General features: G+C 42.0%; 1 protein-coding gene across 2 annotated transcripts in view; it reads left to right on the plus strand.

The window, feature by feature from the left end:
- The window catches only part of GRIK2 (glutamate ionotropic receptor kainate type subunit 2), a 994545-nt gene that overhangs the window by 733056 nt on the left and 246912 nt on the right, over positions 1–14577 (plus strand). The window lies entirely within an intron of this gene.

A 14577-nucleotide genomic window follows, 5' to 3' on the forward strand; every position in this document is an offset into this window, starting at 1 on the left:
ATAGCATGTGTTGATGTCTCAGTTAGTTGAAGGATAAGTGGAATAATATTCCGCCTAAAATATGTTTTACTATCCTATGATGAGACAATTTGTTCTTTGTTCCCAATACGGAACCATTCATGGTTGGTGGGATGTCAGAAAATGTTAAACAGTGATGTAAATTGTCCCTAATAGGAATAGATGGCCAGTGTAATAATTATGCCATACTATGTCTTAAGGGGCAATCATGTAAAGAGGGCAAAATAAGACTTCTTAAGGGGCAATCTTGTAAAGAGGGCAAAAGAAGACTCTTTTTCTCATGCCAGGCTCAATCTATGAAAACCCTCCAGGGTCTAGTAAAGAGAGACATTACCCTATCCACACCCACAATTTAAAAGGTTTGTTATGAAACTAGACCACTATTCTCATAAATATTGAAGCCAAACAGTAGAGAGATGCATCTGTGGTGCCTCTTTCTCCCCTATATTTAGAAAGAGATACTACCTTGCCATTTATTCTAGGTTGACTAGTACCCCAAATATATTTTTAAAAAAATTGTTGTAATTTTTAATGATATGTCATAGGAACAACTATCAGCATCTGAAAAAGGTAACGGTACCTTGGAATATTATCCATTTTAAGAATATTTATAAAGCCTGGCCAAGAGAGTTGTTTACAATCAGGGACTCAAAACAGATTTTGAATTGAAAGTTTTTCTCAAAGCAGAACTTCACCCATAGCAACTGGATAAAAAAATATTATTTATCGAGGAACAGATTTTCCACATTAATATTTTATGCATAGCAAAATTAGTGTGTGTTGTAAATTGCCTCCAGCATTGCTCCTGTTTGTTCTTACTGGAAGATGCCATTTTACTGAAGCCTAGAGCTGTAGTAAAGCTTTAAGTTGTCAGCATATCACCCTCTACTGGCTCTGATTTTCAGCACATGCCAAAAAATAGAGAGCAACTGAGCATTAGCAGAGCAGGGTGAGATGATTTATTACTGCATTTTAAACAGGATAGGCACCCTTTTTAAAATGTTTTACATAGCTATACCTGCAAAAGGGCCCAGCCGGAAGTGATCTAACAAGGCTTAATTTTCTAACTAAAATCCCATGTTAAGAAGAGTTACTTGATTCTCAGGTAGGAAAACATTGCGTATCTCCCACTTAGAGAAAATTAATTTAAGCCTGCAGTCCCTTCTTCTAAAACCTACAAGGACAGTGCCCTCCTGGTTGTAAGGTCTTCAGGCAGGGAGCTTATGAGAATCTGGATATCATGACCGGCTTCTCTCAAATGGTAAAGCTGGAATATGTTCCTTCTATAGGCTCTTAAAAGAATGTCCAATTTTTTTTCTCAATCTTTTTGGGAGGGTTTGTAACTATAGATGTAACTTAGGATTTCACCTTTAGTAAAATGGAATGCATTATTGGATACGTTCTGAATTTTTCTACAGTGTCATATTTGAGGGTAATGGTTATTTAGTGTATGCATTGGTTAAAAATACTTACCTTGGTGGATGCAGCATCGGACCGATCTATCCCCAGAAAAACGATTTCCTTTATTAAACTTTTACATTTGTATTTTTACACCAATTTTCAGATGTATCTATACAACTGCAGAACCATAACAAGAAACATATCCATAATTAGAATTCTCCTATCCACTTGTTGCTACTGTAGAATGTATTTATTTCAGGCATTAATTTATAACCAACAATCTGTACAGCTCTTTTATACAAGGAGCTTACAATCTAAGATCCCTATCAATGCGTACATACACACATACTAGGGCCATATTAGACAGGAGATAACTAACCTAACAGCAAGTATTTGAAGTGTAGGAGGAATACCAAAGGAAACTCATGCAAGACAGGGTGAACATGCAAACTCCACAAAGATGGCATCCTGCCAGGATTAAAACCAATGTCCCCAGTGCTGTAAGGCAAAGGTACTAATTATTCAAGCCATTGTGCTGCTTATCTTTCCTAAATGGGTCCAGTACTTACCATTTAATGTTGCTAATTATTTGTGAAGTCTACTTATATATTTTAAGGTGTTAAGGTTAGAATACAAACATAAATATCTATTACTATTTCTGATCATACACAATTTAAGCCATTTTACTAATGTAATAAAATGTCTTTAGTATTTAATTTGAGCTTAACAATATTTTCCCAGCTGTGTACATAAAGTTAAGGGTGTATAGCTAACCTTGTGCTGGCAAAGGTGGTTAGACTTTGTGCTAGTAATTTTATTTCCAGGGGTAATGAGTAGTGTTGAGCGAACACGGACTGTATTATTCGTGTTCGTACCGAATAATTGGATTTTTTTTACCCGAACACGGACACGGACACTTTACTGTATGTTCGGGTAAAAATCCGTGTTCGGTCGTTTTATTTCCGGGTTTTGCATGCTTTGGCGCTCTTTTCATGGCGGGCTTTCAACAGCCAATCAACAATCGTTTAACTGGTGTGCCTTAAGCCATCCCAGCCATGCCTGCAAATGTCTTAGTAGCTGTGATTGGCCGTCTGAAGCATGTGACCAAGTCTTTATAAGTTCGAGGCAGCCGCCGCAGCAGCGTCATTCTGCTGCTTAGCTAAGGGACAGAGCACACATCAATGTGCTGGCTGCTGATTAGGGAAAGATAGGCAGGAAAAAACCATTTGTGTCCGGATAGAATTGAGGGACAGGTCGGAGTGTTTAGGCAGGGCGAGTTGTAGGCATTTTAGGGATAGAGTCTGCTGAATTATAGGGTCAGTGTCTTCTACAAACTACAATCGATATTGCTGTGTGGGGGGTGGGGTGAATCTGCACTCAATCCTGATCTACGATCTCTTCTCAATCCTGTTAGGGACAGAGTCTGCTGAATTTTAGGGAAACTGTGTTCTACAAACTACAATCGATATTGCTGTGTGGTGTGGGATTGGAGATAGGCAGGTGTCAGTGATCCACATCCATTTTTCTGTGTGTGAGCTGCAGTGAACACAATCTTTTTGGGCTGCAGTGAACACAATCTTTTTGGGCTGCAGTGAACACAATCTTTTTGGGCTGCAGTGAACACAATCTTTTTGGGGTGCAGTGAACAAAATCTTTTTGGGGTGCAGTGAACACAATCCTTTTTGGTGTGCAGTGAACACAATCTTTGTGGGGTGCAGTGAACAAAATCCTTTGTGGGGTGCAGTGAACACAATCTTTTTGGGGTGCAGTGAACAAAATCCTTTTTGGGGTGCAGTGAACAACATCCTTTTTGGGGTGCAGTGAACACAATCTTTTTGGGGTGCAGTGAACAAAATCCTTTGTGGGGTGCAGTGAACACAATCTTTTTGGGGTGCAGTGAACACAATCTTTTTGGGGTGGAGTGAACAACATCCTTTTTGGGGTGCAGTGAACAAAATCCTTTTTGGGGTGCAGTGAACAAAATCATTTTTGGGGTGCAGTGAACACAATCTTTTTGGGGTGCAGTGAACACAATCTTTGTGGGGTGCAGTGAACACAATCTTTTTGGGGTGGAGTGAACAACATCCTTTTTGGGGTGCAGTGAACAACATCCTTTTTGGGGTGCAGTGAACACAATCTTTTTGGGGTGCAGTGAACACAATCTTTGTGGGGTACAGTGAACAGAATCTTTGTGGGGTGCAGTGAACACAATCTTTGGGGGGGTACAGTGAACACAATCTTTTTGGGGTGCAGTGAACACAATCTTTGTGGGGTGCAGTGAACACAATCTTTTTGGGGTGGAGTGAACAAAATCATTTTTGGGGTGCAGTGAACAACATCCTTTTTGGGGTGCAGTGATCAAAATCCTTTTTGGGGTGCAGTGAACACAATCTTTTTGGGGTGCAGTGAACAAAATCCTTTGTGGGGTGCAGTGAACAGAATCTTTGTGGGGTGCAGTGAACACAATCTTTGGGGGGGTACAGTGAACACAATCTTTTTGGGGTGCAGTGAACACAATCTTTGTGGGGTACAGTGAACAGAATCTTTGTGGGGTGCAGTGAACACAATCTTTGGGGGGTACAGTGAACACAATCTTTTTGGGGTGCAGTGAACACAATCTTTGGGGGGTACAGTGAACACAATCTTTTTGGGGTGCAGTGAACACAATCTTTGTGGGGTGCAGTGAACACAATCTTTGGGGGGGTACAGTGAACACAATCTTTTTGGGGTGCAGTGAACAACATCCTTTTAGGGTGCAGTGAACACAATCTTTGTGGGGTGCAGTGAACAACATCCTTTTAGGGTGCAGTGAACACAATCTTTGTGGGGTACAGTGAACAGAATCTTTGTGGGGTGCAGTGAACACAATCTTTGGGGGGTACAGTGAACACAATCTTTGTGAGGTGCAGTGAACACAATCTTTGTGGGGTGCAGTGAACACAATCATTGTGGGGTGCAGTGAACTCAATCTTTGTGGGGTACAGTGAACACAATCTCATACTTCTGAAGATTTGAGGGTGCTGCCTGTTCCATACTCCCCCTACTCCTCATCTAGCCTTTTAGGGGTACAAACAATAGTAATTGGGGCCTAGTGTGGTTGTGTACGTGTGATATACATACACTTTTTTTGGATCATATTTTCTATTCCGCTATTTAATCAAAAACCTTTGGGGATCAGTTAAATTGGGGGATAGTCTGTGTTGGTACGTGTGAGAGAGATCCACCTTTCCAAGTTGTTGGGGTTCATCTCATACTTCTGAAGGTTTGAGGGTGCTGCCTGTTCCATACTCCCCCTACTCCTAGCCTTTTAGGGGTACAAACAATAGTAATTGGGGCCTAGTGTGGTTGTGTACGTGTGATATACATACACTTTTTTTGGATCATATTTTCTATTCCGCTATTTAATCAAAAACCTTTGGGGATCAGTTAAATTGGGGGATAGTCTGTGTTGGTACGTGTGAGAGAGATCCACCTTTCCAAGTTGTTGGGGTTCATCTCATACTTCTGAAGGTTTGAGGGTGCTGCCTGTTCCATACCCCCCCTACTCCTCATCTAGCCTTTTAGGGGTACAAACAATAGTAATTGGGGCCTAGTGTGGTTGTGTACGTGTGATATACATACACTTTTTTTGGATCATATTTTCTATTCCGCTATTTAATCAAAAACCTTTGGGGATCAGTTAAATTGGGGGATAGTCTGTGTTGGTACGTGTGAGAGAGATCCACCTTTCCAAGTTGTTGGGGTTCATCTCATACTTCTGAAGGTTTGAGGGTGCTGCCTGTTCCATACTCCCCCTACTCCTCATCTAGCCTTTTAGGGGTACAAACAATAGTAATTGGGGCCCAGTGTGGTTGTGTACGTGTGATATACATACACTTTTTTTGGATCATATTTTCTATTCCGCTATTTAATCAAAAACCTTTGGGGATCAGTTAAATTGGGGGATAGTCTGTGTTGGTACGTGTGAGAGAGATCCACCTTTCCAAGTTGTTGGGGTTCATCTCATACTTCTGAAGGTTTGAGGGTGCTGCCTGTTCCATACCCCCCCTACTCCTCATCTAGCCTTTTAGGGGTACAAACAATAGTAATTGGGGCCTAGTGTGGTTGTGTACGTGTGATATACATACACTTTTTTTGGATCATATTTTCTATTCCGCTATTTAATCAAAAACCTTTGGGGATCAGTTAAATTGGGGGATAGTCTGTGTTGGTACGTGTGAGAGAGATCCACCTTTCCAAGTTTTTGGGGTTCATCTCATACTTCTGAAGATTTGAGGGTGCTGCCTGTTCCATACCCCCCCTACTCCTCATCTAGCCTTTTAGGGGTACAAACAATAGTAATTGGGGCCTAGTGTGGTTGTGTACGTGTGATATACATACACTTTTTTTGGATCATATTTTCTATTCCGCTATTTAATCAAAAACCTTTGGGGATCAGTTAAATTGGGGGATAGTCTGTGTTGGTACGTGTGAGAGAGATCCACCTTTCCAAGTTGTTGGGGTTCATCTCATACTTCTGAAGGTTTGAGGGTGCTGCCTGTTCCATACCCCCCCTACTCCTCATCTAGCCTTTTAGGGGTACAAACAATAGTAATTGGGGCCTAGTGTGGTTGTGTACGTGTGATATACATACACTTTTTTTGGATCATATTTTCTATTCCGCTATTTAATCAAAAACCTTTGGGGATCAGTTAAATTGGGGGATAGTCTGTGTTGGTACGTGTGAGAGAGATCCACCTTTCCAAGTTTTTGGGGTTCATCTCATACTTCTGAAGATTTGAGGGTGCTGCCTGTTCCATACCCCCCCTACTCCTCATCTAGCCTTTTAGGGGTACAAACAATAGTAATTGGGGCCTAGTGTGGTTGTGTACGTGTGATATACATACACTTTTTTTGGATCATATTTTCTATTCCGCTATTTAATCAAAAACCTTTGGGGATCAGTTAAATTGGGGGATAGTCTGTGTTGGTACGTGTGAGAGAGATCCACCTTTCCAAGTTGTTGGGGTTCATCTCATACTTCTGAAGGTTTGAGGGTGCTGCCTGTTCCATACTCCCCCTACTCCTAGCCTTTTAGGGGTACAAACAATAGTAATTGGGGCCTAGTGTGGTTGTGTACGTGTGATATACATACCCTTTTTTTGGATCATATTTTCTATTCCGCTATTTAATCAAAAACCTTTGGGGATCAGTTAAATTGGGGGATAGTCTGTGTTGGTACGTGTGAGAGAGATCCACCTTTCCAAGTTTTTGGGGTTCATCTCATACTTCTGAAGATTTGAGGGTGCTGCCTGTTCCATACCCCCCCTACTCCTCATCTAGCCTTTTAGGGGTACAAACAATAGTAATTGGGGCCTAGTGTGGTTGTGTACGTGTGATATACATACACTTTTTTTGGATCATATTTTCTATTCCGCTATTTAATCAAAAACCTTTGGGGATCAGTTAAATTGGGGGATAGTCTGTGTTGGTACGTGTGAGAGAGATCCACCTTTCCAAGTTTTTGGGGTTCATCTCATACTTCTGAAGATTTGAGGGTGCTGCCTGTTCCATACCCCCCCTACTCCTCATCTAGCCTTTTAGGGGTACAAACAATAGTAATTGGGGCCTAGTGTGGTTGTGTACGTGTGATATACATACACTTTTTTTGGATCATATTTTCTATTCCGCTATTTAATCAAAAACCTTTGGGGATCAGTTAAATTGGGGGATAGTCTGTGTTGGTACGTGTGAGAGAGATCCACCTTTCCAAGTTGTTGGGGTTCATCTCATACTTCTGAAGGTTTGAGGGTGCTGCCTGTTCCATACTCCCCCTACTCCTAGCCTTTTAGGGGTACAAACAATAGTAATTGGGGCCTAGTGTGGTTGTGTACGTGTGATATACATACACTTTTTTTGGATCATATTTTCTATTCCGCTATTTAATCAAAAACCTTTGGGGATCAGTTAAATTGGGGGATAGTCTGTGTTGGTACGTGTGAGAGAGATCCACCTTTCCAAGTTGTTGGGGTTCATCTCATACTTCTGAAGGTTTGAGGGTGCTGCCTGTTCCATACTCCCCCTACTCCTAGCCTTTTAGGGGTACAAACAATAGTAATTGGGGCCTAGTGTGGTTGTGTACGTGTGATATACATACACTTTTTTTGGATCATATTTTCTATTCCGCTATTTAATCAAAAACCTTTGGGGATCAGTTAAATTGGGGGATAGTCTGTGTTGGTACGTGTGAGAGAGATCCACCTTTCCAAGTTTTTGGGGTTCATCTCATACTTCTGAAGATTTGAGGGTGCTGCCTGTTCCATACCCCCCCTACTCCTCATCTAGCCTTTTAGGGGTACAAACAATAGTAATTGGGGCCTAGTGTGGTTGTGTACGTGTGATATACATACACTTTTTTTGGATCATATTTTCTATTCCGCTATTTAATCAAAAACCTTTGGGGATCAGTTAAATTGGGGGATAGTCTGTGTTGGTACGTGTGAGAGAGATCCACCTTTCCAAGTTGTTGGGGTTCATCTCATACTTCTGAAGGTTTGAGGGTGCTGCCTGTTCCATACTCTCCCTACTCCTAGCCTTTTAGGGGTACAAACAATAGTAATTGGGGCCTAGTGTGGTTGTGTACGTGTGATATACATACCCTTTTTTTGGATCATATTTTCTATTCCGCTATTTAATCAAAAACCTTTGGGGATCAGTTAAATTGGGGGATAGTCTGTGTTGGTACGTGTGAGAGAGATCCACCTTTCCAAGTTTTTGGGGTTCATCTCATACTTCTGAAGATTTGAGGGTGCTGCCTGTTCCATACCCCCCCTACTCCTCATCTAGCCTTTTAGGGGTACAAACAATAGTAATTGGGGCCTAGTGTGGTTGTGTACGTGTGATATACATACACTTTTTTTGGATCATATTTCTATTCCGCTATTTAATCAAAAACCTTTGGGGATCAGTTAAATTGGGGGATAGTCTGTGTTGGTACGTGTGAGAGAGATCCACCTTTCCAAGTTTTTGGGGTTCATCTCATACTTCTGAAGATTTGAGGGTGCTGCCTGTTCCATACCCCCCCTACTCCTCATCTAGCCTTTTAGGGGTACAAACAATAGTAATTGGGGCCTAGTGTGGTTGTGTACGTGTGATATACATACACTTTTTTTGGATCATATTTTCTATTCCGCTATTTAATCAAAAACCTTTGGGGATCAGTTAAATTGGGGGATAGTCTGTGTTGGTACGTGTGAGAGAGATCCACCTTTCCAAGTTGTTGGGGTTCATCTCATACTTCTGAAGGTTTGAGGGTGCTGCCTGTTCCATACTCCCCCTACTCCTAGCCTTTTAGGGGTACAAACAATAGTAATTGGGGCCTAGTGTGGTTGTGTACGTGTGATATACATACACTTTTTTTGGATCATATTTTCTATTCCGCTATTTAATCAAAAACCTTTGGGGATCAGTTAAATTGGGGGATAGTCTGTGTTGGTACGTGTGAGAGAGATCCACCTTTCCAAGTTGTTGGGGTTCATCTCATACTTCTGAAGGTTTGAGGGTGCTGCCTGTTCCATACCCCCCCTACTCCTCATCTAGCCTTTTAGGGGTACAAACAATAGTAATTGGGGCCTAGTGTGGTTGTGTACGTGTGATATACATACACTTTTTTTGGATCATATTTTCTATTCCGCTATTTAATCAAAAACCTTTGGGGATCAGTTAAATTGGGGGATAGTCTGTGTTGGTACGTGTGAGAGAGATCCACCTTTCCAAGTTGTTGGGGTTCATCTCATACTTCTGAAGGTTTGAGGGTGCTGCCTGTTCCATACTCCCCCTACTCCTCATCTAGCCTTTTAGGGGTACAAACAATAGTAATTGGGGCCCAGTGTGGTTGTGTACGTGTGATATACATACACTTTTTTTGGATCATATTTTCTATTCCGCTATTTAATTTAACTGGGCCTCCATGCGAGACCTGTGTGCCTTGTTGCGCTGTTTTGAGTACTCCACCAACATGGCCAGTGGCAATGACGCCGTTCTCAGCTTAACTATCCCACTTCTATGCCTCCTTGAAAAAACAATTCGGGCGATGATGGAAGAGGATGTGGCACAGGATGAGGAGGAGGAGGAGGATGAAGAGGTAACATTTCCAAGGCTTTCAGGGCAGTCATTCGCAAGGGGCTCCGAGGGTGGGTTCCTGCACACGCAAACGCCAGGGACGCAATTGTCCAGCAGGGGCACAGTTCTGGAGGATGAGGAGGATGAGGAGGAGGAGGAGCTGGAGGAGGAGATGGAACCATGTTCACAGCAGGGTGGCACCCAGGCCAGCTCATGGCCATCACTGGTGCGTGGCTGGGGGGATACAGAGGACACGGACGATACACCTCCCACAGAGGACAGCCTTTCGTTGCCTCTGGGCAGCCTGGCACACATGAGCGATTACATGCTGCAGTGTCTCCACAACGACCGCCGAGTTGCCCACATTCTAACTTGTGCTGATTACTGGGTGGCCACGCTGCTGGATCCCCGTTACAAGGACAACGTACCGTCCTTAATTCACTCACTGGAGCGCGATCGCAAGATGCGCGAGTACAAGCGCACGCTGGTAGACGCCATGCTGCTGGCATTCCCATCTGACAGCGGGGCCACAGTGGAAGCACAAGGCAGAGGAGGAGGAGGAGGAGGTCGCCAACGCAACCAGGGCACCGCCAGCACCTCAGAAGGCAGGGTTAGCATGGCCGAAATGTGGAAAAGCTTTGTCAGCACGCCACAACAAACAGCAGCACCAGCAGCTCAGATGGAACGTCTTAGCAGGAGGCAGCATTTTACCAACATGGTGGAGCAGTATGTGTGCACACGCCTACATGTAGTGAATGACGGGTCTGCCCCCTTCAACTTCTGGGTCTCCAAATTGGGCACATGGCCTGAGCTTGCCCTTTACGCCTTGGAGGTGCTGGCGTGCCCTGCAGCCAGTGTATTATCTGAACGGGTATTTAGCACGGCTGGGGGCGTTATAACAGACAAGCGCAGCCGCCTGTCCAGAGACAATGTGGACAAGCTCACGTTCATTAAAATGAACCAGGCATGGATCCCACGGGACTTTTCCGTACCTTATGCAGAATAGCAATGGATACCGACCTTACCCACCCATTGTTCCATTTTTGCTCTTTCTCACTCTTTTGGGGTGTACCCTCATTTAAAATTTTTGAAAAGAAGCAGTGTTGGTTACCTCGTCCTCCTCCTCAGGGCCAGATTAATGTAGGGGCTATTGGAGCTGCAGCTCCAGGCCCCTACCTTTTATATAGGCCCCGGGTTGGCCATATTCACTGTTACCGCTCTTCTGTCACTTGTAAACACAGAAGTCTGGCTTCTATGCTCGCTTCCCCAGGCAGCACCCTCAGAACCTCCCCACACAGCGTGAAGGCCGGACAAGGAGGGACAGTTGGCGATGCATGGATGTGTTTATGGGCTTCAGAGACAGCATCCCATGTTGAATTAGGCATGCATGGCTGCACCCTTCCTCCTCTGGGTGCATGGCAAGGCACGGCCCTTAAGGCCCTTCAAAATCCTCAGCACCAAGCCCATGATGCTGTTAATCCGGCCCTGGTCCTCCTCCACCGCCGCTTCCACCTACACCGCCCATAGGTGTGCGCAGCCTATTGCATTAAGGTGTGCACCCCAAAGTTGAAATACACATGCATGTGTTTGCCAGCAGGGAGAGTAATGTATCGGGGCCATGTACCTGTAGGCAAGGAGAAATAGAGCAGAGCAGGTCCCAGGGAGATCTTTCCCATCTCCTCACTGGCAATGCTATGTGCCCTAGGTGATTAGGGTGTGCCCAGGCACACCCAGCACACCCTGTGCGCACGCCTATGTCACCGCCACATCCACCACCACCTCAACCTCCCTCCTACTCCATATGGGCCTCGTCCTTCAGAGATGAAGAAGAACATTGTTTTATTTTTCTGTTTTTTTTTGTTGTTTTAAGTTATTTCCCTATCCACATTTGTTTGCAGAGCACTTGCCATGCTCTTAATTACGTTTTGCTGCCATTTGCAGCACTCTAGCCCTTTCCTTTGGTGTTTTAGAGCCATTTTAGTGCCTTAAAGTTCGGGTCCCCATTGACTTCAATGGGGTTCGGTGTCCGGGAAAAGTTCGGTAAAAGTCCGGGACACGGACCCGGACTTTTTTTTAAAGTTCGGCCGAACCCGTCGAACACGGACATCTAGGTGTCCGCTCAACCCTAGTAATGAGTGAACCAACCTGAAGAGTTTAGAATGGGAAATATTTAGCGCAGGTAGAGGGTTATCTACAGACATCAATTGATGCACTGGCAATCTCCCAGACATGTTTGTGCTTTTTTTTTTTTTTGTTCTTTTTATATTATTGTTTTAAGATTTCTTCTCTAAAAGATGACAGCTTAGTATACCAGTCACAAAGTCTGGGATCCCCAAAGCAAAAGAAAAAAGACAAAAGAACATCCTGTTATGTTACTACCAGACCATATGCCCTCAGTACTTGCTTGTGCTTTAAAAGAGAAGGCTAAAAAATTTACATCATCATCAAAACACCAGCCAAGTGTTCCATTCACCATCCCATTAAATAAACATTTTGAATAAAAGGTTTTATCACATGCTGAGCTTACTTTTTATCAAATACCATAACATCTAGCTCCAAATGTAGCACATCTTCATTGTGTGGATTTCAGTTGCACAACTAATTTATTGATCAAAGATTCTTGGAGATTCCCACCCTCCAGTTTCCATGACTAAGTGGTATTATATCTACAGGAATATATATATATATATATATATATATATATATATATATATATATATATATATATATATATATATATATATATATATATCACTTATTATGCATGTGGTACATCTGTAGTATAGAATCAGCTGCTATATAGAGGTCTGTCAGTTGTCTCTCTGTATTTTCCAGACACTTTTCTGAATCTAAATGCATATTGGTTTTATTTCCTCAGTATTGTACACTTGAGCTGCAGTAAATTGTTTCAACATTCCACTCTCTAGAGAAATCATTGGAGAGTATTGCAGTTTTCATAACTTTTAGCATTAAGTGAAATCTGAACAGTCTAAGAATAAAATAAACTTTCATGAGCCTTATCACAATGACAAATAAATTGGGTCATATTCTTTGTCATATATTTTTAATTATAACCTTCCTAATCAGCCCTGTGAACAATATGACAGTTTATCTATAGAGTGTGAAATGAAAATTCTTTGTTTTTCAAGTACAGGCTTTTAAGACAGGAGGTGTTCTAATATTGTATTAGTATAGTGAAAATGGAGTGTTTGATCCTCTGAATATTAATGTCTTGGAAAGAATATCGTAAAGAAAATTGAATTCTCTGAAGTGACAGAAACCTTATTCAAATAGTTTTGATTAAATGAAAGATATTCACACAATTGAGAGGAATGAATAGCATTTCAGTTCCGAAGTGGCTTTTAAAATTCAAGAAGTTGGGGAGAAAACACTGTGTCATTAGCAAAGTAATTAGACTTCCAAACATCTTTAATTAGTCACTGTCTTTTAGTCTGGTGTCCTAAATTGTTTCATTGCATGCATACAGTAGGGCTTATCTTTTATTTTTGAAGTGGGATCTGTTTTCATTTTCTATTTGATCATATTTACAACTATAAGAGACACCAGTGGAAAATTTGTATTTGAAAATACAATACATAGAAAAACATTGATAATCAGTATTCTGAAATTATATGTAAACATTATTTATGCAAGGTATGCAAGGTAACTAAAAAAAAAAAAAAAGTATACAGTGCATATGGTTCTGAATTCTATCATTTGGAAAGCTATTGTAGCTTTCAATTAAAGTTTTAATTGAAGTCTTGCTTTTTTTCCTTGTTATGCAGTTCAATATGCCCCTACACAGCATTGAAATCAACAAGGTTCATACTCCCTGAACAGTGTTGTTGATTGGAGTACTGTTCAAGAGGCACCTGAGACAACTGGAGGCCTGGACCACTACATCAGGGAGAAAATAGCTAAGAGAAAAATAATGCCATTTTTTTCTTGCTATGCAGCCTGAATGCATAACAAGTAAATAAAGTGAGACTTAATTTGGACTTCTTTTTACATATTCTTGCATTGATAGTAAGGGGCAACATTTATCTTATTGTCTCTGGTACATACTTAGTGACCACATTGTGTTAGGTCCTGTGGATAAATCAGTTCAACATATCCAATCATTTCAACAACTACAATAATTTAACTTGTTGTGCAGGGTTCTGTTTTCGTAAGGCATTATTATCGACCAATTTGGATATATCCTATTGTTTCATTATGTCCAAGGTCATCATTATTTCTTGCCTCCAACTAAATATTAAAGTGATTGTAAAGGTTGTCATTTTTAAAATAACACACATGTTATACTTACCTGTTCTGTGCAATGGTTTTTCACTGAGCAACCCTGATTCTCTTCTTTATGGGTCCCCTGCTGGTGGTCCTGCCTCCTCCCTCCTGCTGAGTGCCCCCCCCCAATAGTAAGCCTCTTGCTATGGGAACACTCAAGCAGACTTGCCCCTGGGACATGCTCCATTCACACGCAGAGCATGGCTTGGACCCTTCCCCCGCTCTCTCCTCAGTGGCTCATTAGCTGAGATTGAGAGCAGCAGGAGCCAATAGCTCCCACTAATGTGTGAGCCAATTAGGAGAAAGAGACCTGGGAGAGCCACTTCTCTCATGCACATGAGCACTGGATTGAGTGGGGACTCAGGTAAGTATATGGGGGGCTGGGGGGGGAGCTGCTTCCTTTCTTCCTTCTTCCTTTAGAACCACTTTAAACTTCTAACATTTTGCTAAGGCCACCTTTACACAGGCCAGTCTCTGGTAAGATCAACAGGATGATCATAAGTCAATAGCAGTAGAAAAATAACCTTAGCAATTAGTACACTTATACTGTGAATAGCTATCTTTAACAGCTGTACTTTGTACAATGCCCAGGTATAATTTAAACCAGAATTCTCTGTTTTTCTAATGATCCTTAGATAATATTTCTTAAAGATGGCAACATGTTTAAAAAACATTTTCATATCTGCCATTGTCATACATCATTAGCAATCCACTAGAGGATATGTTACAATTACCATTTGTTTTAATCATGTCTTTATTAATTACATGAAAAAT

This window comes from Pelophylax lessonae, assembly GCF_965119305.1.
Source record: "Pelophylax lessonae genome assembly, chromosome: 3".
In the NCBI taxonomy this organism is placed as follows: domain Eukaryota; kingdom Metazoa; phylum Chordata; class Amphibia; order Anura; family Ranidae; genus Pelophylax; species Pelophylax lessonae.